Consider the following 24,570-nt stretch of genomic DNA (forward strand, 5'->3'; position numbering starts at 1 on the left):
GTATCGTTATTTATCAGGTGCGCTAAACCGCACCTACACTCGTAATCAGGACCTTGGACCCTCATTACAAGAGGCCTGGTGTTTGGTCCGATAGCCATCGAGGTCATCAGGCACGGTAACTACCACCCAGCTATGAGTTGTCCCTTAGAATGGGGAATAACATGCAGGTTTTGGTGCCTACTCACCATAATCCACCTGGCCCAGTAAATATCTAGGATTTCCTCCCAATATATTCCATGAAAGCTGTGTGAGCTCTTATTAGCGGCTTTCCTCAGTCTCTACCGCGCATACCAGAATGATCCGCGCTGCTCGTATTGAGAGCCTTAGAATCGGGTAAATGCGAAAATGAATGCACAATAATGAAGAACAGAAATGCCGTACCCCATGGTCTCCTGGTCTATACTCTGCCCCCCCCCCCATCCAGCGGTTGAAGCGCATTAAAAAAAGATTGGGAACTGTGATGCTGCATGCAAGGGGGGGCGGGGCCAGTGAGCGGGGTGAAAGGTGTGGCTACAAAAACAAAATATACTGTCTTTTTTTTGTTCTTTCATCGTCAGATAGCTACATATGAAATAACGTGGAGCTAAAATGAAAAATAAGTCATAAAATGTGTTACTGAGGGGAACATGCACTGTAGTACATTATGAAACCTGTATTAGTTAATGCACGGCAGGGGTCTGTCTGTATGCAGAGCCACAGAATGAAATCTTGGTTGGTGCAGTGGAAACTGGTGACGTATATGTTTCGTGCTATGAGGTCACTGCCTGTGACAGAAAGCGCTGTGAAGATGTAAGGCATTATTTTAAACTTGCATTACACACACTATAAGATAGACGGCTACAAAATGTGCAAAACGTTTTAAGATGAAATGGTGCTTCCAAAATATACATTTTAGCAGTACCCAGATTGTACATAATGCCATTTTTGTACATAACTGTCACTTCCAAATGTCCTCAGGGGTAGTAAGCTTTATATAAATGCAGTTACAATTAAAAGCACACACTTCACAACTCAGTCTTTTCACGATCACTCAAAAGGAATACATCTTTGTCATCACAAAGCTTTGAGTGATTTGATCGATTCAAGCCAGCCCCGCTCCCAAGCACCCTTCACATTTGCAGATGAACACGTTGCACACATTTGCATTTCTTTCAGGCTAGCAGGCACCCAGGCAGGAAGGCTTGTTTAGCTGTCTGCCCGGCTTCGGTTTCGCTGCACAGGAGACTCACTGAACGACACTTCAGCTGAAGCAGTTTTCTTATCGGAATAAATCACCCCGGGAGGGTTGTCTTCTCACAAAAAGTAGGAGAACGGGTTTTCATACATCAAAAAATCTTAGGCACGTCATGCCCTCCCGATCCCGCCCACTTCATCTTGTTCATTCATTTTTCAGAACAGTTGAGCGTATTTTCAAATGAGAGAGAAAGGGAGGAAGCTGAGAGCGCTGGGTCGTGTCTTTGTTAAGAGCGTCACTGGGGTCAGTCTTGTCCTGGTGCAGATGTTCCTTTTGCAAGAACTGGTGTAAGAGTTGCTTAACAATGGTGAAACCAACACCCCATAGAGACTTGGACTTGAGAAGACATTAACAACTTAAGGACATTACATAGGGAAATTCGGGGCCACAATACAACCTGCAACCTTACCACGCCGCTCATTGGTGCAAATGTGATATTATTGCCTTATTTACATATGTGCGGCCACTTTGAGCCACGCGCTGGGACCCACCAGACACCTGTGACGACATTATGAGGGTGACATCAATGGGGGCTTCCTGAGCTCATGTGGGTACTCTGCCGAGCAGTGCCAATCGGATGACATTTGTAAAAGCTGCGCACTGTGTGATCCTGGCATCCTGATCACAGGGCATGGCATTCGCCTAAAGCACCGGGATGGGTCACGTGCCCCTCGCTGCTTGGAGCCAGTGGGCAGCTGGGCTGTGGGCAGGAAGCAAGGCCCGGGACACACCGAGAGGGATATTTCTTGCTGGAATATATGGCTGGTGTTTGTCTCACGCCCCCGAGGAAGCGGGCGCTTCCCGCACAGTACACTCCGCATCCCAGCATTCCCTGCGCGGGCTTTGTATTTAAAACACACGCTGATCCCCGGTTTACAGACACAATACGGGGCTTTGCCGGAGGCCTGGCACGGCTGCTGCCTCGCAGTGAAAGCTGAAACCCTGTCATTTGGGCCTGGAATGGGGCTCGAGGATTACTCGTTCCCAGAAGGGGGTGCTGCAGGGTGTGCCCCCACCCCCTTTATCCTAGAGCTTACCCTCCGTCTGGGGGAGGCCTTTCAGATAGATGTTCGTCTGGAGCGGAGTCCAAGCTCACCGGACCCTCTGTGTGGGTCACCAGGGTTCTCTTCAAGACTGCACTTTCAGCAGGGCGCGTGCACTTACCTACACCTTGTGTGTGTGTGTGTGTGGGGGGGGGGGGGGTAATTCATGTGCTCAAGCACAGCATCCCATCTATGCTGCAAACTTTGAGGGGTTTTAAAAGAAGAAATGCGTGTAAAACATCCCGCAAAAGAAGGAATTGTCGGAAAACCCCAGTTTTAGAGAGAGAATTCGCTTCTGCAAAATATCTTTCACGAAATTTTGTAATAAAGGAATTTTTATCTGGAGGCCAAGTTTAGAAAAGTTAAAACCTAGCTTGTTTTGTTCGTAAGGCGCAAAGTTTGTCAGCTTCTAAAACTTAATGTGCGAAATTTAAATTCCAAAAACACTCCTGTTCTTGTCAGACGATGCTTTCGAAGTCTGAGGTCAGCCTGGGGCGAGCAGCGGTGTCTCTTCTCTGCGAGGGTTTATTCTATAATTCTTAGAGCTCCGTTCATGATCGTTTTTCACTGCAAAAGGGATTCATACATCCGGATTTGAGGAATTTCCTGTCCCGGCTCAGTTTCAATTTTCGGCTGTAGAAAACATGACAGTGCGGCTGTTTTTTTGGGGTGCCATTTCGTGCTCAGTGATGGAACACGGGTGTTTCCAGAGGAGACGAGGGGGTTTGAAGCTCGCCATTGTGCCTTGGGATGGGCACCCACAAAACAGAACTTTGTGAGCAGTCGCACACATAGTGCCTATATAGGCACCCCCCCCCCCCTTTCCAGAACCTAGCATGTAATGGGAATGAATAAATCACCCAACACAATTTTGTTGGGAAAAGTTTGCTGCAGGTTTATCCAGACAAAAGGATGCCAACGCGGTGGGTTAACTTACGGGCGATCCAAGGGCAGGCAGCGGTGACTGAGCTACGCTGCCCTGCCCGTCTGAAGAGCCAAATTGCACCGTGGCCAATCCAATCGGTGCTACCAGTGATGAGGGGATTCCCCCCTTGAATACCCTGAACCACTGGTCCGCCACCAAAGAGGGCGCCAGATGGGCAGGGGCAAGTATAAATACCTCGCCCCTACCCTCTGCGCGCCGGAAGTGACGTGGCCGGCGCACCGGACTGGGACTCCTCCATGCGTCCCCTCAACGAGAGGGGTGGAGGTGTGCCTAAGTGGCCCTTTTAGGTGGCCCACTGCGTGAGCCACGGGCAGCCTTATTTCCACCCGGCATTCGTGCACGCAGTTAACTTTACTGCATACAAAAGTTGTACTAAGTGAGTAGAATGCATATGACGGTACACAGACACTACTTACTTGGAGGGTGTGGGGGAATCCTCCTTTTGGGAACGTGTTGCTCATGTGGAGAGAAGATACAATAAAGTACAGCTGGACCCAAACTGGGACCACCAGAGAGATCAGGGAAGACATCCTCCAGACTGTTGCGCTTCTGATGAGGACACAGCGCCGCACCACACCAGATGGTCCCACTCATGGGAAGCGCTTTAATGGCAATAGAACCAGAGGGTGCAGAGAGAGGATCACAGAGGCAATGGAGTAAGTCTCAACACCCTGACAGGAACCAGCACTTCACAACCCTAGCAGAGGTTGGCAACACACTATCACCATGAAGCAAAGACTGCTGGCCACCGAGTTCAGAAGTCTGAAACAAAAAATCCTAGCTTTTCACAGAAAATTCAAAAAGGCCAGATTTGCTAAATACACAGTAGCTTCAAGAAATTCAGTCAGTCAAAATACTTTATATCCAAGAAATACTTCAAGAGAAGCAATCAGTTTACGTAGCTTCATTTAGACTAAAACTGGCAGCGTTAAAATGACTATAAGCGGGCCGCTCATAACAGACACACAGCTGTCACCTGACTCGGCCCCTTCCCACCCTTCACCAAGGTTCAGCACGCTCCCCACAATGTCAAGCCAGACTTCAAAGGGGCGGTGTCTGACGTCATGTGACGCTTAGTGCCTAATGGAACACACCAACCTTGTTAATTAGCACAGGTCTGGCTTTCTGATTGCTAAGAGCGTTGGAAGGCGACATGATGGATTTTGAGAAACAGTTTGCAATGTTGTAGATGGTGACAAGTCACAATACTCCAGTTGGCCAGTTAAAAGACCAGGAGAGATGAGTGGGTTCTGATATACACCACTAAGATGGGCCCAGCATTTCAGAACACTCGGATACAGCCAGGAAAGTTACTAACAAGACAGAGTAATGTTCATAGGTGGGGTCCCTGGGGCTCTACCATGTCTCCGCTAGTATTCAATGACTAAATCCCCCTTCCACTCATTCCAAAATTCACCATCACAAAGTACGCTTCCAGAAGGACTTCAACGGCATGAAACACCTCAGCAGAATCACGTGGGGTCTTGGGAAGCTTAGCGAGACTACAATATCACAAATTATGCACCTTAGATTTTGTAATTTATGCACGTGAGCAACCTCTGCCTACCACTGAAGACTGAAGTCTGCCTAACACTGAAGACTTCCTTAGGGTTAATCGCCCGTTGAGTAGATCCCAATGAAATGGTGGCCCTCTACCAACAACCTGGGACTGAGCTGTGACTGCAGTCCCGCCTACCATGCACAATACAGTGCATCATCAACAAAGCTCATTTTTAATTTCGACACTTCCAAAAACTATGCCTGTGCTCACGACACAATGAAAAACCATGATGATGTCTTGAATAAAATACTCCCATGTAAATGCCTACCACAGTTTTGTATGCCATTAAAAATAGAACATCGAAAAAGCGAGCTTACAAACTGTGACCCAGTAAATGGGTGTTTAAGACTTTATATTATCCCTGGCATAAGAAATGCTTGGCCAGACTTACAAAGAGTAAGAGTGGGGCTTCACTTCCTCCCCCAAAAAACCCAACTCTTTTAATGAAAGTGGACTATAAATTAATTCACTGCTGCTCTCACAAATTCTTTCCCATAGGAGGCAGATTACACTATCTACAGACTTTCCTGTTTTAAACTTAAAACACCAGTAAAACCCCACCGAAAGGCAAATGGCCCTAATCAATGTAAGCATTCTGAGCACAGATGGCCCTGCAGTCTCAGAAACTAAAGTGCCATCCAAGGAAAATGAGAGAATGTGTCATTTTGGTTTATTTATGAAGAGGCAAACATGGAGGCATTTTTAGGTCTCGGCTAGCGAAGGCTGCGCTTGCGAGATTTAATGACTTGGAGAAGAGGGGCTTGAACCCGCCTCTCTTCTCTCCTCTTCTCCATTGGCTGGCCTCTTAAATGCTGGTCAGCCATTGGAGAAGAGGTTTGTCTCTCCAAACAAGCCCCATCCTTTTCGGAATCGGGGGCTGTTTTTTCGATTCTTTCTCTCCTCTGGAATGTAAACATTCCAGCCAATGGCAAGAGGAGACAAAAAGAAAAACACGCCCCCGAATCCCAAAACGCCACTGCGTTTCTCCGAGGCATTTCTGCTTCACCTCGGAGAAAGGCGGTGGAGTGCTCGTCCTCTCCCCCGGCTGTCGTGTGTTGCTCCGCCTTCTCCTACTTTGACTTGTTTTTCAGGCACCACAGACCTCCGTCCTTTATGTCTTGGCGTGTATTCCTCCCTCGGCTTGGTGCTTTCCCGTTACCACCACGCTCCCCATTGCCTCCCTCGTACCAGGCCTCACCCCAGCCTGCTGGCGCGCCCAGTCTCCTCGCCTCAGCGGGGTGGAGCATTAGCCCCAGCCCTCTCCTTCCCGACTCCCCCGAGCAGCGCGCCCTTCTCCGGGAGCCGGGGTGAGCTGGATGGATGGCTCGGCGCTGCGAGTTTACTCGGAGCCGGCGCAGCATTTGTCAACGTGTTACTTCCCTGGAAGAGAAAGATGCCGGCACCGTCTGCCGGGCCCCGAGCCTAACGAGCGGCGGCCTGCAAGACGCCTCGACAGGAGAGAGCGCGAGGCGGCTGCCGTTTGTGGAGAATTAATGCACGTTTTGGGGAGCCGTGGTGGGGGCTCATTTTGCAGGCAGTTGGCTCACATGTCCCCTCTCGCTACTCATCGTACGTGTAACGTGACATGCATCGTGAGAAACCTGGGCCTAAGCGCTCATGGAGAGCCAAGAAGTGCACCAGAGATGAAGAAAATTGAAGTATAGTGAGGCAGAGTCCTTTGGGCACGTCGTGAGGTCGGGTATATGGAGACTGTGCGTGGTCTCAAGTGCCGAAGCTTTTCATGTGTTTAGCTGTTTGTAGAGACAACTGGGTAAGAGGTGCAAACTCATTTAAAAATTCCAAGCACTAAATTGTTTTGCACGTGGTATACTCTGAAATTACAAAAAAGTATTTGAAAATACTTTTTTAGGTTTGCTTTTCACAGTTCAAAATACCGATGTGCGGATAGATGCATTTTCAATTCAGTGGGCTGTCTAGACTTAAATCCCGAGGCACAGGTTTTCACCCAACGAGGTACTGCTCGCGAAACGTCCTTTTCGAATAAGTAATGCGGGCGGGTGTTCACAGCTCCAGGTTGTATACCCGTCTCTTGCATACATTCGGATATTTCTCGCTCAGTGGTGTAGCACGGCCCTCCTCCCTCTTCTCGGTAATATATTCAAAGTCCTTCATGAAGGGGATCCAGCAGCGGATTCCGGTGCTGGGGCACCTTCTGCACTTATAGCAGCACTAAGCACGTTGCTAGCCAGTTTCAATTGCTGGCACCTTCCAACCCCCTAATGTTCTGTTCCCTTAGTGGTTTGTCGAGTGCGGTGCCAACATGATGCATTTACCAAGTGTTCACATTCATCAGCGCTGCTTCACACCGGGTTGGCCGGTAAGACAGAGGTAAGACTCGCGCCAAGCAGACTGGTAAAAACGACATGCACATTTGTGCCGGGGTAACAGACGCCGTCACAGTCATGCAGTTCTGAGCCGCCAGTATGCCAGGTGAGCTGCACAAGCACAGTACCTAATGTAGCGTGCTGCCAACTTGCACAAAAAATGTCACTGTGTGAGGAAGAGGGAGCGTGCCGAGAAGTACTGTAGGGATACTTTTGAACCCCACCCCCATAAAGCTTTCTGAGGCTGGTGCCGATGTCCTCGGTGTATCAACACCCCTCAATGTACGCCGGAGTTCGAAGCCTCGGAAAACGAGCTGGAAATTCACAACTTGCAGTGGTTTTCAGCTCGTTTTCCCTGCCACCGTGTGATATCGGCTCATCGCCGATGGGCGCCGATATCGTGTCACACGGTGGCACCTTGTGAGTTGGCTGGTAGGGTGGAATATCTCAAGCTGAGAATGACCACACAACGCGTGCTTGCTTCCCTGATGGCCAGACTCCGCAACGTGAGGTCTTACCAATGTGCTTTGCTGTTAGCTGCTTTTGCTGCTCTGCCCTACGGCAAACGAAAAGGGCAGGAATGCACTATATCTATCAGATACGACGCATTCCTGTCCTTTTCCCCTGCACTGGCACATGATGGGCTGCCGTGTGCCAACACAGGTACCTTTGTATCATGGTGCAAGGGTGCCTGCGTTGAGGGGATGATTATTTTTGGGCAGAAACCTGCACAAAAATAGGTCTCGCATTTGAGAGTGATTAAGCTATAGACATTGTAAATAACAATGCCGTTTCTTTAAATGTTTTAAAAACAAAAACATAAACAAAAATAATGTCATGAGCAATGCCAATAGCTCTAACTTTAACAATGCCGAGACCATTGCATTGTAAATGCTTGTTTGTAGAAGGTGGCAGCAGCAGGGAATATTGGTCTAACAGTTTCCTTACATTTTTTAGGGATGCCACTAAAAGGCGTCTATTTTACTTTGTGTTTTTCACACATGTGTTCTCTTTCGGTACAGATGCAAGGTTTGCAACCTTATTTCCAGATTAGATGTCATTATTTGTTTACACGTTAGAGAATCTATCATATTTAAGATAATATATGATCTTTCTGGCAGGTTTTCAGTCACTAAATTAACCAAGATAGCCCCGTAAGATGTATCCTGGAAGGGCCAAGCTCTTTGCGTTGCAGCTTCTGTGCCACGTTGGCATTTCTAAAGCTGAACCCAGTTGGAGCACCTTGAGATGTGCGTCCTGCCCACCATCTTGCTAAGGCCTTAAATATATAATCATTTTGGTTTACAATGCTCAGAACATTGGGATGTGAAGAAGGTGGGCAGGATTATCGAGGTTGCTCTGAAGTTTGTTACTTGTTCTTGTTTGGATATAGAGACTAACCTGAGGGAAAGGATGTGGAGTTACACCACACGCGACTACCGATGCGAGGCCTAGAATTGTTTAAGTTGAACAAATCTGTCACCAGGTGATAGAGTAGACATGCTGGAAGTCAGGGACAATGTGAAAAGAGTGCAAGAAAGGGGAGTGTGTAGATACAACAGTGAGTATCACACGAGAGTGTGCGATTTGAAAATTGCAGCTCTTATGAGTATATGGAATCCAAAGTATGTGAGTAAAGTACTGCTAAGATATGGCACATTTTTTCTCTCCCCCAGCGAGTGCTGGTGCACTTTTGGCTGCCATGTGCCAATGCACACACTTGTGCCATAGTGCAAGGAGGTGTGCATTCTCTAAAGCATAGGTTTTGTGCTTGATGGATACACTTCCAGTACAAAAACTATCTTTTAAGAATGTCCCCACTTTGTATAGGTGCAGTACTGTTCAGCACACAAGCACAGATGTAAAAATAAAGAGAAATGAAAATATTTCTCCATGTGACGCCTACTTCAAGGTGGCATAAGGCCTTGGCGCAATCCTGTCTCTGAATCTCATTGAATAGGGATTTGTATAAAAACTCACAGGTGGTTGCATGGGGGGGCTCATGCGCCACCAATGGAGCGTCCCCTTGACACAAAGAAGTGCAAAACGTTTGTGTGTATCCTTCCGTGCTGCTTAATGTAGTTAGAGAACTTGTTTGTGCCACCTGGCCCTTGACTTTAAGACAATAAAAAAGGTCTTGTGTACATTAGGATAGAATATCGTTTGCTTCTTCTTCGCTATGCTCACAGTGTTTTTACAGTTTTTAATGTCTCTTCTGAGCTGTTACCTAATATAGCGTTATAGTCCGCCGTAGCAGGCTATACCAGCTATTAAAAGCCCGCTCCAGCGGCCTTTATCAAGGGAATGGGCATTTAACGGGCAGTATAGCTCGCTATGGAGGGCTATAAGGCTATTAGAACGTTTGCTCATAGAGGGCAGAATGTTCGAATTAGTAAAACAATGGCCGCATGGAGCCCGAGGGGGTTGAAATCCCCTCGGGCTCCGTGAGGCCTTTGTTCACAGCAACAGCTGTGAACAGACATTGGAATGTTGATGCTCCGGGCTTTTACAAGCCATTAGAAGCCCGGAGCATCCCATTGCCTTCAATGGAGCGCTCAACATGCCAATGTTCTAATATATGGCTATGCTATATGAAATCGATACATAAAACTCAGTCGAATTGATAAATGTGTCTTTAACTCTCAGTAAAACCATGGTGAATAAACATCCAGGTAAACAAACCGCCTTTTCAACAACTATGGGTGTGTTAGCAATTATAAATTAAAGGGATTACATGACCAGCAGCTAACAGAAAGGATACATATGGTGCTTTAACAACAGTGTTCGGCATTACAGAAAGAAAAATGTTTGAGGTTTTTTCCCACAAATACAAAATATGTATTTATTCATATATTTGGAAAGCAGGGCTGTCACCTGAGGTGTCCAGGCTCAAGAACGGAGAGACAACAACAGAGAAAGAAAAGAAGGCAACGAGAAAACAAGAAGAAAGAAAGCAAGCAGCATTAATGAAACAAATGGTGGGGGATGGTCTGGCGCGGGCCCAGCAGGAGGTCATTTTGGACTGACTTTCACGGCACACACAGCATGGAGTTTTGGAAATCCAGCAAGGCCAGAAAAATCTGCCCCAATTTCTGATTATTTTGTCAAACGGAATGGAAAAACATTCATAGAATTGTGGATGCTTAGTGGTCAATGCTAGGGTTGTTTTCCGACGAGGGAGGGGCTGGTATCTTTGTCCCTTGGACCCACCCAGTGCAAAACTCCTGGTTACTGGCCGCTGCCCACCTACAGTTTAATATCGTGGACGGCCTCCCAGACCTCCCCCCTCTGCTCCACTTTGGGTCAGAGGTACACGGGTGGCGGCGTCATGTGGGAACTGTAGGGTCTTCCCCAGCCCTGAAGTATGCAAATAGATTTCACCACAAATGGGAGCTGCGGTTGAATATGTCTTTATTCTCCAACATTCATTCATGCACTGCACTTGCGTCATACTTCCCAGAACCACACCCTAACACCTCGGACACATATCAAGTTATTCCAGTTCAGAGTCGGCCCAGAACCACAAGGGTCCTGGTGCGTACAGCATCAATATGCTACAGGAACCATGCAGAACATGCTCTCAGCTCCTGAGCCTTATGTCCCTTTAGCTATGCCTTAAAAAATGATGTACACCTCGTTTCCTACCATCCACCCACCACCCTCAGGACATCTTCGCACTCCCACTTCCAAATGTTTTTTTTAAAGTGCATCCTGCCATTTTCTCTCACTACATTTTATAACACTCTCTTCCCCAAATCCCAATATTTAAAAAAATTCCAAAGAAAGCTTAGTGTGGTGCGACCTTTAGCCTTGAGCCCTCTTAGCCGACCCCGTCTCACCTTCGATAACTGTGCTCTCCTCACATTGCGAGAGGGGAGCGCTGGGATCAGAATTCGGTGTTAGAAGCAAACACGAACAAAGAACAAGCATTGACATAGCCAATAGGTCTCGCCTTTTGGAACCTTATAAGTATTTAGTTATGCACTACCATATCCTTGGTGCAACAACATCAACAGTTGCGTGGCTAAACACTGAGAGCAGTGCGTGTTGCCAAAAGCTGTCCTAAAAAGATCTTACCACAAAATATCTTGGGCCACAGTGCCCTAAGTAAGCTAAGAGGCAGAAGAACTCTCAGAGTAGTATTATAAAATCGAGTCAGAAGGTAACGTTTGCACTTTAATTGGTGTTTTTAAAAGGCACACACAGCAAAATATTATAGTTAATACTTTGCACAAAGGGATTGTGTTTTTGTTGCATTTAAGCCTCTGTCCTATCAACATGTTGAATTTATGGCATTTGATACAACTATTGCGCTCAAAGTGAAAAAATGCATCCACGTGTGATCAATGAACAGTCTTTGACCCAGGCTGCACACACTTGCATGCAAATCAGCAAATAAAAAGTTATCTTTACTGCAACGTAAATACATCAAAGTAAAGACATTGAGTCTCATCAGCTGGGTCTTATTTACAAGACACACCTTGACTATGCAGTAAAACTAAGGGACTACATAATTCCCCTTCACCGAAACACAATGAGAACAAACGGAACACAATCATACAGGAAATCCCATGGCCTCGAATAAAAGCCCATCCAAACAAGGGCAACCCATGAAAACCAATGGCTACATGGGGACGACTTAAAGAACAGTCTGCCTGAACTATGTACTGTTTTGTTTTGAAGAATCACTACTGGGTAGTTTGAACAGCTAAAGCTGCCTTGGTCACACCTAATTAGAAGAAAGGAGCTTCTTAGAAGATTAGAAGGAAAACAGTGGATTGTGTATAAAGAGTGTTCGGAGGGAAGAGGACAGATGATTGAACACTACCATTAAAATAAACACAATGTAGTACCTACTTGTAGGCATATTAGACTTCTGCCACGTCATTACAGCGGTATGAGAACAAAGGTCGCTCACCAAATTAAGTAGCACAGGTGGTCAGCTCTTTTCAAGCACTCGTGCTTGTGGCGGCATCCACCTTGCGGGAGCGAGCAGATGCGTGCGCAGCCACACTAATTGGAAACAGATGGCCCCTGCGCGCCGCTGCTCGCTCCCGCAAGGTGGATGCCGCCACAAGCACGAGTGCTTGAAAAGAGCTGACAGATTCCAAAAGATCATCTCCTAGTGCAGCGCATGCACGCTGCCTAGGCGGGACCAAAAAATATAGAACACAGATTATTCTGTTCCCAGGCACCCTTTTCAAAAACTGCACTGACAAATCCATTGAAGGGACAAGCATTGGCAAATCCACTAGATCGAAAGTGCTTTTATATGTTCTTAAATAGCTCGATTTCAAAATAGTAGACATATTTTTTGAATTATGATAAAGCCTTGCTTGTTACAGTTAATTCTGGTACAGTGAACTAATGTAAGATATGAGTCAAGAGAATTTCCTACAAATTGTAGCTGAGAAGAATGTATGTATGAAAAAAGGAGCATGACAGACTTTGTAAGGGGCAAGTGGGTATAGTTAATGGGAAAATGTTCTTCGAAGCTCAGATAGAAATTTAGGAAGGATTAAGGAAGTGAAGGAACGCGTGGAAGGATTGTTTGGGAATGTTCCCTCCACTGGTGATATAACTCATGGCCAGCCTTAAATGGCTGCCTTGTAACCCATTATAAACCTGTAATAATGGAACCACTGATTTAAAATTATTTTACTTTGGGAACATGTTGTTTGTTAAACACACAAAAGCATGCCACCCTCCATCTAACATCTAGAAGAGCATGTTCTATCTGCATTATGAGATCAAGGTATGTTCCATCTAGGACTGTACTTGGAGACTGTGACGCTAGACTTTCTCCTACGGAAATAATGTCCGACAACTCAGGTGGGATCGCTTAAAAACCTTACAGTCCTGTAAGAAATAGAAAAAGGCATTTATTCCTGCAGTGGGAACACAGCTGAGGTCCAGCTTTAGTTACTTTTACTTTGCCCCAATTATTGTGATTTCATGTAAACTTAGAGAATTCCATTAATCAGTTAATTTGGTGTTTGCAGTCATTGAGAGACAGACAATTGTAGAATGTCAAGAGATCTTTGGAAGGGGCATCCGCCCCTCTTTTGAAAGCAGTCCACTGGCTGGCGATTCGTAAAAGAATCATTTTCACGGTATGTCGTCAGACTCGTAAGTCCTTACATGGAAAAGGCCCGAGTTATCTGTCCATCAAGTTTGTCCATTATTGTCCAGGCAGGTCCTAAGGTCCAGCGACAAGGCAGTACCACGGATCAATAAGTCTCGTTCGGGAGGTAGATCTTCTCCTATCTCCCCCCCCCCCCCCCCCCCCCGGCTTTGGAATAAGCTCCCATTCCATATTCGTCAATGCGTAGACCATCGTAAATTTAGAAAACTTCCTAAAACGTCACTATTTCTGGCCTAATTCAGTTAGCCTACTGGTTTATGAGCTGCGATGCGCCGAGATACCCTGTCTGGGGTGATTTGTGCACATTACAAATTATGTTAACATAACATAACAAATTGTGACACCTATAGGTTAAGGGGAAAGGATCAGACAGCAGCAAAAAGTTATCCGATTGCACAATTTGGACTTTCGTAATTCATTTAGCTGCAGTAATCTCCAGATGAGGACATACTAGTGTCACACTTACTCAATATACAAGTACAGCAGTCCTCAGAGATCTGATTGGACAACCTACGCACTCCTGCCTTTGAACGTAATCCACCAGATTGCAGACTTTGAGCTGCATTTTCCATTTACCCGTGAATTTCCTAATGTGCAACTGAGAACTTTATGGTTAATTGAAAAAGCATAGCCCAGAGCAGAAAGCAAAGAAGATTTATAAGAGAGTGTAGGCATTTTGGCACCAGATGCGGGGTGTGTGCAGGTAAGGAAAGAATGTTCCAAGAAAGCAGGAAGGAGGGGGGGGGGAGAGAAAAATGAGCAGAGAGGAGGACAAAGGAGACTTCACCATGAACAACGCAAGGTAAACCCAAGATTCAGAATAAAGCTCATGTTGGCATCTAGAAATGCTTCGCCCCTCCTGTTTGTTTATCAATACAAAGGGCGTAAAAAAAGCTGGCAGGACCGAGGCTGCTAAATGCTGTTTTGCTGTCTGGGTGACCTCAGATGGAATATTTTTCCATGACTGGAACCAAAAAGACGCTGGCGCGGAGTCAGACACTAGGGTTTCAGAGTGTGTCTGCTCTCTCCATCCCTGCCCCCGGGCCCTTTCAAACCCACGGGCAGGTGCTGCCTTTATGTGCGTTCTGCTCACCTGGCACCCACCCAGAATCCTCCGGGGCTTTGGCCTCCACCTGCTTAACTATTTCCTCTCTCAAGCAGAGTGAGGCTAGGCTGCCTCAACTTAGCTTTTCAATTCTTTAACAATCTCTTGGGATGTTTCCTTCAGGCCGTTTTGCTCGACCTACAAGACAAGGGAATGAAAGAAAAGTGCCTAAGTGCTGCTGGTGAGCTACAGAAGTGCTTATTAAGTGTTGCACTATTACTCTGCTTGTGTTACAGCACTTGCTTTACATCTCGTTCTTCAAGCTGCTGCTGCCATGTGCTGCAGTCTGCCCTGTGCCTTGCTGCTGTCGTGCTTGTACGTTGTGCTGCTGTTGTGCTTGTATGTTGTGCTGCTGTCGTGCTTGTATGTTGTGCTGCTGTAGTGCTTGTATGTTGTGCTGCTGTAGTGCTTGTACGTTGTGCTGCTGTTGTGCTTGTACGTTGTGCTGCTGTCGTGCTTGTACGTTGTGCTGCTGTCGTGCTTGTACGTTGTGCTGCTGTCGTGCTTGTACGTTGTGCTGCAGTCTGCCCTGTGCCTTGCTGCTGTTGTGCTTGTATGTTGTGCTGCTGTAGTGCTTGTATGTTGTGCTGCTGTAGTGCTTGTATGTTGTGCTGCTGTTGTGCTTGTACGTCGTGCTGCTGTCGTGCTTGTACGTTGTGCTGCTGTCGTGCTTGTACGTTGTGCTGCTGTCGTGCTTGTACGTTGTGCTGCTGTCGTGCTTGTACGTTGTGCTGCTGTCGTGCTTGTACGTTGTGCTGCTGTCGTGCTTGTACGTTGTGCTGCTGTCGTGCTTGTACGCTTTGACACCATCTTTAGGTCCAGCTTCACAGCACAGCTGTGGCCAGACCTAATGTGATCTGCCTAAAAAAGAGCTTTCAGGAGTCCTACAGGGAGGTGATTTGGCTCCGCCCACATACTGGTAGACAAGAGAACATGTTTTGATTGGACAGAAGTTGTGCGCTTCCAAAGAGAAAGTGCTACTACCCCCCTCCCCCAAGAGCTGTAATAATTTGTTTATCAAGTTGTAGAGCTCTTTTTCACTTCTAGTTATTGTGTTACAACAGAGCTCGACCTTTAGGTGAAACACAAACCACAGAAATGCTACAGGTCTCCTGGATAATTAGGTCATCTTCGTGTTTCTTCTCCTCCGGCAGCACCCCCCTCTGCCTTGCTGTCCATCCTCAACTTCAGAGATTCTTTAACGTGGCCCTCCTTCAGAGGATGGAGCTGTTTTTTTTCTTTCTGATTCTCAGTTTCAAGATTTATGGGTTGGAGAGACTTTTTTTTAATTCACTTGCTCTGTAAATGTTATTTAATTATTAATTTTCATTTACAGTTTAATTTGAGAAATATGTGTTACTAATTATATTTAATTTAAATACAATTACATATTTCAGTTTAAGTTAAATTAATTTACTCATTTAATATACTGTAATTTGAAATTGCCTATCCCTGAACCCTAAAAACCCCTTTCTGCCCCTTAATGCTACCCATCCATGAACCATTAAAACCCAAACTACCGATTAACAATATCATCACATACCACTAAATAGATCTTTCCACCATTTAATACTACCCTTTTCTGAACCCTACAAAGTTCTTACTACCCCTTAACTCTACCCTTCCGTAAATGCAAAAAAAAAAAAGCTGCTAACCCCAAATGATTCCCTTCCCTGAATGCAACTAACCCGTTAATGCTACAATTCTTTAAACCCTACAAAACCCTGACTATCCCTTAGTGGTTCCCTTCCTTGAACCCTAAAGTCCCCAAATACCACTTCATGCTACCACCCCTTGACCCTAAAAACCCTTGCTGCCTGTTAACGCTGCCCTTCCCGGATCCCTAAAAGCCCTTTACTACCCCTTAATGCTACGCTTTCCTGAACCGTATTATCTCCGTATTACCCCGTAGCGCGCGCTCGGGGAGTGGGGGAGTCTATGGGTGAAACACTGGAAAGAACGGAGAATAAATGACCGATTCCACCTCCACTTCCTCATGTGATCCCTGTTATTTAAAGACACCTCCCTCCCCACAGTTATCAATGCCCCCCAGTGCCGGGGACTTACTGAGTGACGTCAAGGGTATCGTGATAAGGCCGAGAGTGGCACAGCGCACCTTGGGAAAGCGCAGCTCGTTAGAGGCAGAAGGACGTGTTTAGGGCGTCGGTGGACGTCTTTCACGCCCGCATTCTGCTCTCTACGTACAGCGGAGCTGCGCGGCGTGGCCGTTTGTGAGAAACGAGCCCCCCCCCCCCCCCCTCACCAGTGCAGTCAACTATAGAAACTCATAGGTTTTGCACCACAATTTGGAAATAGCGTTACCACAACCAGCTGTCATGACGTCACTGCATATTTAGAGACATATATCCGTGCATTGTTTCTGTCTTTTTTTCCACACGTATTGGTGGCAAATTGGCATCTACGCTGTGGAAATAAATGGCACAGAATGCAATACTTTTCTTTTAATGCAAAATAGTGTTAAATGCTTTGAAAAGCACTGCCCACACACTGGACTGGAATGACGTCTTTCCGTGTCCTAAATGACCCCCAAAGCAGTGTATCAGTGAAAGACAAACAAGTATCACTGCGTGACGATTCTAAATGTAAGGGTCTCTCTGGGTACGGCGCACTTCCTTTTTTCGGTCCGGCTTGACAGTGCAGCTTTCTGGAGGACATAACTGCAGCAATTCCTTCGAATGTGCATGGGGTGGGTCTGGTTGGCTCCGCCCAGAGGAGTCTGACTCTCTCACCTCAGGCGATCACAAAGCGATGTATCACTCCATCTTCCCAGAAGCGCTTCCATCTGAATGCACGAGGGATTATATTAAATCTGAAAAATAAACTCGACTATGCGGTTTGCCACATTCAGTTCTTTTCTCATGTATACATTCTGCACAGAAAGGAATATTTTTGTTGCTTTTTTCCCAGCATGGCAAAGCCAGAAGGACTTGTTTTGATGTGCTAAAAGATGTTTGTACATGCAACACATGCAAACAGCCTTTGTGAACGCACGTGTATAGATTTGTTGGTAAATTAAAGGTAGACCTATTGGTTTTGTCAATGTTTGTTAGATCTGGTGCTAGTCAAGACCTTTTACATTTTCTAAAATTCTACACATAATATAGTTGTACTTGTAGGGGTTTTCAGCCAGCCCTCTTCTTCCATTGGTCTGTTGTTGTGTCATTTACGTTTGTCTCCCTCCCACTACAGTATAGGGCATGGGGCAGTGGGTCAGTCCCCTGCAGCCATTGGCTGACTTCACTGTGACTGACGGTTTCTACCCTTTCACAAGGAGCGCATCCACACACAATGTAGTTCCCTTGAGTGCCAGGGACTACTTCGGTAGTGGGTGATTTTTGAGACCAAATAAATACTTTTGCTTTTGGACAATCTTTTCTTTATATTAGTGAAGGGTGTCAGACCCCCAACCATAATGTTATACAAAAAGCATGTCAAAACAAAACAAACATTGACAAAGCCAAAAACTGGCAGCTTAGGCTACACTCATCGGCTTTGCCAATGGTTGTTCTGACACTGTAGGTGACAGGGTAAAGGGGGCGTGGTCTTCTTGCAGTGTTAAAGGGAACATTTACCGAGGCAGTCCTGGAACTGTTGTGTACAGTGCCACCAGCAGAGGGCACCAGATTATAGCTGGATAGACAGACTCAGCACCAGGTGAGGGCGCAGCACAAGGTGCTTTTTCCGGAGTTTTATATAGCGCAAACCTGACCCGAAGGTATCGGGTATCGGAGCGCTTTACATAGCACCAGTTGCGTTACACGAGGACACATTCATTTTTCGTGGGCTCTGGGAGATTAAATGATTTGCCCAGAATCACAGGATGTTGAGCGTCATTGCAGAGACTCCAACCCTGTTCCCCAAAATTAGAGATCGACCGCCCTAGCTGTTAGGACATCCGCTCCCCAGCAGCCCTGCCCTCGGGGGCTTCGATGCCAGAAACAGCCGTAGCATTGACGGTAATCCTTAATATGTCGATATTCTGAGGATAACGAGCCCCCTTGCGTTTGTCAGTGCTTGTGCGCAGATATTCGTGTTAATTACAAAGGGACGATTTTTATCTATAAATGGTCTGTGTCTGCGTGGCCCGTGTCTGTTTCTGCCCCGGGCCCAGGGAGAACTCTAGGTCTGGCGCTTCGTACTTAAAATTAGATTCTCATTCCAGCGGCTACAGAGACTTATGGGAACCAAGGATTAATTCCCAAAGCCCGCGCTGCGTGGGGACGCCTGGCTGGCGAAGAGGCGTTTGTGCCAACCAGGGCTACTGGCAACGCTTGGGAGGCCAAGAGTCTGTGCACAGTGTCACCGCTCTGCCAAAATGTGCCCGCACCCCTGACGCTGCCTGCACCCCTGACCCTGCCTGCACCCCTGACCCTGCCTGCACCTCTGACACTATCTGCACCCCTGGCCCTGCCTGCACCCCTGACGCTGCCTGCACCCCTGCCTGCACCCCTGACGCTGCCTGCACCCCTGACACAGCTTGCACCTCTGCCTACCACCCTGACGCTGCCTAACCCCTGACCAAGCCTGCACCCTGACACTGCCTGCGCCCGTGACTCTGCCTGCACCCATGACACTGTCTGCAACCCTGGCACTGCTTGCACCTCCGACCCTGCCTGCACCCTGATGCGGACTGCACCCTGACACGGAGTGTTATGTTATGTTACTGCCATTTGTATAGCGCAACAGCTGCCCCAGCAAAGGGGCGTCCCGGCGCGGTCAGCAAGGCAACTAACGCGGAAGGAGACACGAGTTACATGCTGGGAAATAAGTGGGTTTTTATGGCTTTCCTGAACATCAAATAGTTAGTATGGTTTCGAATGTGAGTGGGCAGTGAGTTCCAAAGGAGGGCTGCCCTGCTGCGGAAGGAACGGCCTCCTGCCCGCACTCTCTGGAACCTAGGGACCCTCACCAAGTGACCGGAGCTGGCGTGTAGGAACATAGGGGGTAACCAGGTTGGCCAGAATACCAGGAGTATTGAACTTCAGGGACCTAAAAGTAATACAAAGGGCCTTAAATTCTATTCTCCTGGCCACCGGTAACCAGTTTAGCCGGTGAATTGTAGGTAACACCGGAGAGGACCTGCGCAAGCCAATCAGTAATCTGGCCGCTGCGTTCTGGACCCATTGTAGCCGAGCAATCTCGGCCTGATTTGCCCCTATATACAGAGAACAGGCATAATCCAAGCTGGACATTATAGCTGCCTGGATAATAGTCTGGCGCGTCGGAGGGTCAAAAAACCCCAATAGGGGTCTAAGCCCCCGCAAGAGCCCAAAACACGTCCCTGCTACCTTTTTCGTTTGGACTTGATAGCTGAGCGATGAGTCTAACCAAACCCCCAGGTTTTTGACAACTTGCTTAGGAGGGGGGGCACTCCCCAAATTTTCTGGCCACCAAAGCTCACTCCAAAGCCCATGGTCCTTTCCCACCAACAACACCTCAGATTTGCTGGCGTTCAGCTGGAGACAGTTAGTTGTCATCCATTCAGTGACCACCGCCAGGTCGCCCCAAAATTTCAGAGTGCACCTCTGACACTGCCTGCACCCCTATGCTGCTTGCACCCTGACTGCACCCTGACCCTGCCTTCACCATGACTGCACCCTGACACTGACTGCACACCTGACGCTGCCTGCACACCTGACGCTGCCTGCATCTCTGACATTGCCTGCACCCCTGACCCTGCCTGCACCCCTGACCCTGCCTGCAAACCGGACGCTGCCTGCACCCCTGATGCTGCCTGCACACCTGCCTGCAAACCCTGACCCTGCCTGCACCCCTGCCTTCACACCCCTGACCCTGCCTGCACCCCGACGCTGCCTGTACCCCTGATGCTGACTGCACCCCTGACACAGCTTGTTCCTCTGCCTACCACCCTGATGCTGCCTCAACCCTGACCAAGCCTGCACCCTGACACTGCGTACACCCCTGACACTGTCTTTATAAGGCACAACACATTATCCAGCAGTGTCCACCCATGTAAGAGGTCCCAGTGCTGCAGCTGTACTCCCCGCCCCCGCCCCCACCCTACCCATCCTCCTGGTCGAATAGGGTCGCAATGTTCAGTCTGGAGTACGCCACCATTCCCCCATATGTTCTGGTGTTTCTTGGGGCAGCCTCGGGCAGCATGGATCGGTTCCTCCATTTCCGCCGAGCGGTCCATGCCTGACCTCCAGGCCCTGTGTGGTGGTGCTTCTCGAGACTTCCAGTGTTTAGCGATGTCTCTCTTAGCGAGTAACGTGCCGAGGCCCACCAGATTCCCCCCACCCCCAGACAAGACCTAGCAGCACACATTTGGGGGAGGCCTCCAGGTCTGCCCTAAGCACCGCTGACAGGGTCATGAATATGGGTACCCAATGTCCATGGCTGATGGGACACCCCCAAGCCATGTGGTAGAAGCCACCCATCTCTTGCAGGCACCTTGGTCATGCGGAATCCGATAACCTGCGAGCGGTCGACAGGCGCTAGGAGGTGTATTAGGTACAGTATAGATCATTCAATTGGACCACGAGGAGTCTTGCTGAGATGGTCGGGGTGCGCAATGCCATACACGCCTCCCTCCTCTCCACCTCAAACAACTGGTCCAACTACCCCTTCCATCTCTCCCTCAGAGATGCTGTGTACATGGCGAGTGGTTGACCAGCGCTTTGTAAGTTTGGGAGATACCACTCCTGGCCATAGGACCCACAAGTATCTGGGCTTCCAGGGGATTGAATTCAGTGGGGTTCACTAAAGCCTCCCAGTGTCCGGAAAGTGCATGCCATAGCTGAAGGTACCTAAAGAATTGTTACCTATGGAGGGAGAATTCCGTCTGGAGGGTCTGGAACCTTTTTATGTGGTCTCCCTTCCCAAACGATACCCAACAGGGAGGTGGCAACCCTGTCCCATCCTTGGAGCCCTCCAGACATGCCCAGCCATCTGCCCACCCATGGTCTCCAGCGTCCCTTGCCGGTCCCACCCTGTCCATCGCAGCACCACCCTCGAGGGCGGATCTGGTAATCCCACGAAGTGAACGGGGGACCGGTGCACCGTATAGGATACCCATAAGGCCATCGAGGCCTAAGATTGACAACTCCATTCTGAAAGCTCCCCCCTCCACACACCCACCCCTCCCCTTCTCAGGCAGTCGTTCGCGATCAGGATGTGGATTTAGGAAATGAATTAAATTGTCCATCCATTCATCTTGACAAGCAATTCATAGGTTACATGGTGGCTATCTTGATGGACAATTACGCTGTCTCTTTTTGCGAAGGCAGCAGATGCCTGATGACATACCGTAGCTGCAGTGTGCAGGAAGCTGGCTCTCTATATAGTGCACTAAAAACGAAGTACACGGTGCGGCGAGTCCAGTGAGACCCAGATTGGTTGACAGCGAAAAGTGGATAACGCTAATGCTCTGTTTGTGGTAGTGCGGGCGAGCAGTTAGGCTCATCAGAGACCAGTGCTCAGCACACACTCACGCAATCCGAGACCAATTTGCAAAAATAACACTGATTTTTATATAATTTTTAAGACCAAGAACATCTTTCACAGGTAAGTGCTTGTTTTCTGATGAATTTTTAAAGTTAGGAAAATAACTCACAGTTGTGTGCAATTACGCACAATAGCAGTCTATGGAGAAAATATGGAAAATGTATTGAAACCATACAGTTGGTTCGTGGGGCTCAGCTTTGGGTTTTAGTAGGGAAGCTAGACCAGGGCCAATGTTCCACCAGCAGATGATCAGCAGTGTCCTGGATTCGGCTGGTAGCGGGATGCTGAGGTCATTGTTAGCAGGCACACTACGGAGAAGAGGGCCACCTCAAAACAGACTGCACAAGGGGACTTACCTGTAACTCCGGGGGACCCCAAAGAGGCACTGGGTCGCAAGGGCCTTAGGATCATGAGAGCACACCTGGTTCATCGGTACCAAGGCTGGGCAGGCTTGGTGTAGAGCAGGTTGGTCAGCCGGGCTCTGTGTGACGAGATGGTTTTCACGGTCAGGGCAAGCAGGTTGCAGGGACGATTTTTAGATAGCTGGGCCACTCACAGAGTGGGTCTTAGGGGTTCTGATGTTACTCAACTGGTGCTTACTTCGTTGGCAGTTGTAGTCCAGATTGGAATCTTCCGCTCGGTGTAGGCTGCAGGGTGTCCGGTACCTCGGGTATTGCTTCGGCATGCCTCCATTAGGACCCGGTGTCCTCTCACTTGGTGAGGGGGACAGATCTGACCCTCTGGAGCTGCTGTACCGCTTCTGGTTTGCTTGCTGCGTTGGCGTTGCTGAGGATCTGCAAGTTGATAAGCCAGAATTTGTGGGTTCGGTGCCTGCGACTGCAGGGGAGTAGTTGCCCTACTCCAAGGGAGTTCTCTGGTGATTGTCGAAGGACCGGAGGTGCTCCGGGGTTCTCTGAGGCCTCACAGCAGCATGACGAGTCAGTACACAACGATGGTCGAGTCCTTGAGGCAGCAGGCAGGGTTTTGTGCCAAAGTTTCTACAGCAGGTACTCTGTTCTCAAGTCAGCAGCTTTTCTTTGCCCGTTTTCTTCTCAGGACCATCAAATCTGAAGTTCAGAGTCCAGTGGCGCCACCTGAATACTGAATCTTAGGGTGTTAAAGGGAGTACCAGGTAGTAGCCAATGGTCTACCTACCTTTAGAGTGTCTACACCCTCCATGCGGCCAATTCCCATGGAAAGGGCCAGAACCCTGACCCTGACAGTCTAATTCCTTCCATTCCAAGATGAAGGAATTGGAAAAGTGGGTTCCACATAGCCTGCTCCACCTTAAGGGAAGGCTGAATGTTGGCACACCCCCTAATCTAACATTTTTCTGCCTGTCCTCCCACCAAACGTGGAGCAGAATAGAAGGTTGGCACAATCCACTAACTGGAGATGTCTGGGTTGCATTTCAAGGTTGGCATCACCTTTGAAACTTCCCGTCTTGGAATACCAGACCGGCCTGGGGGAGGTGTGAAGCACCTCTGCCCAGAGCAGGCATTGTTCCCTGCCTCTGAGAGTGAAGGCTCTCACCCCATGAGGCCAGAAACATGTCTAGTGGTGGCGGGCTGGCTGAGACTAGTCAGAAACCACAACAGTGTTTGGTAGGTTTCCAGGGGGCACTGCTAAGGTGCCCTCTGTGTGCATTTATTAATAAAGTCAACACTGGCATCAGTGTGGATTTATTAAGATGAGGTGTTTGGCACCAAACATCCCTGGGTAAAGTGAAGCCATCATGATGCTGGGGACCCATAATGATGGGATGGTGACCCATAATGATGGGATGGGTGTGCAGCTCAGGTACTCTCTATGGCTTCCCTGTGCACTTGCAATTTCCAAGAAGGGACTTGGAGAGGGCAGGGTCATATCCACTCAGGCAGATGTGTCACACATGGGATATAGTGCACCCTACCTTAGGGATGTAAGGCCTGCTGTAGGGATGGCTTACCTATATCTCAGGCAGTGTCTAAGGGCTTGGCACACAGGGATGCCAGTTTTCTCTGCAGCAAGACACGCAGCCTGCAGTGGCAGTGTGAATAGTCTAGGTGAGGGGTCTCTGGGGTGGCACACTTTGTGCTGCAGCCTTAGTGGACCTTCTTCAGTACCCATGCCCTAGGTACCAGGGTTACCATTTACTAGGGACTTACAAGGGCGCTGAAGTGGTGCCAATTGTAGAAGAATTTTAGGGAAAGAACACTGGCGCTCAGAACGTAGTTAGCAGGGACCCAGTACACCTCAGTCAAAGTTGCATCAAAACCAGGCAAAAAGTGTGGGGGTTATTGCAAAAAAATCCAGCTTCCCACACACTCCATGATGTGGTGACATCATTGCTATTTAACCAGAAGTAAACTGCATCTCGACCAATAATCTGCTTTCCTCTCCACAAAGTTGTCGGGAACAGATGAGAAGGGCTTCCAGCTTCGTCTAAGGTCATAAACATGTCGAGAAGCCATGAGTCAGGGGCGCAGAGGCGCTGTACTTTGATCTAGGTAAATATATAACATGTATTTGTGGTGAAAGTGTTTCCCTGTGTCGTGGGGACACCCCCAATGGGTCAACCCATAGATTTCAAGAGGGAAGCTTTCCATCGACGGAATGACACCGGCCTGATGCAAGTGATACGAATGGGCATTGTCATTTCCTGTGCTGACTTCGCAGGAACAAATCTAGCATTGCTCAGGCCGCCTTCACCTCCTCACTAGG

General features: G+C 48.2%; 1 protein-coding gene across 1 annotated transcript in view; it reads right to left on the reverse strand.

Annotated features, from left to right (window-relative positions):
• The window catches only part of TPRG1 (tumor protein p63 regulated 1), a 191,520-nt gene that overhangs the window by 12,937 nt on the left and 154,013 nt on the right, over positions 1-24,570 (reverse strand). The gene's annotated exons all lie outside the window — the stretch shown is intronic.

The sequence above is a fragment of the Triturus cristatus genome, chromosome 11, assembly GCF_964204655.1.
Source record: "Triturus cristatus chromosome 11, aTriCri1.1, whole genome shotgun sequence".
NCBI classification, from domain to species: Eukaryota; Metazoa; Chordata; class Amphibia; order Caudata; family Salamandridae; genus Triturus; species Triturus cristatus.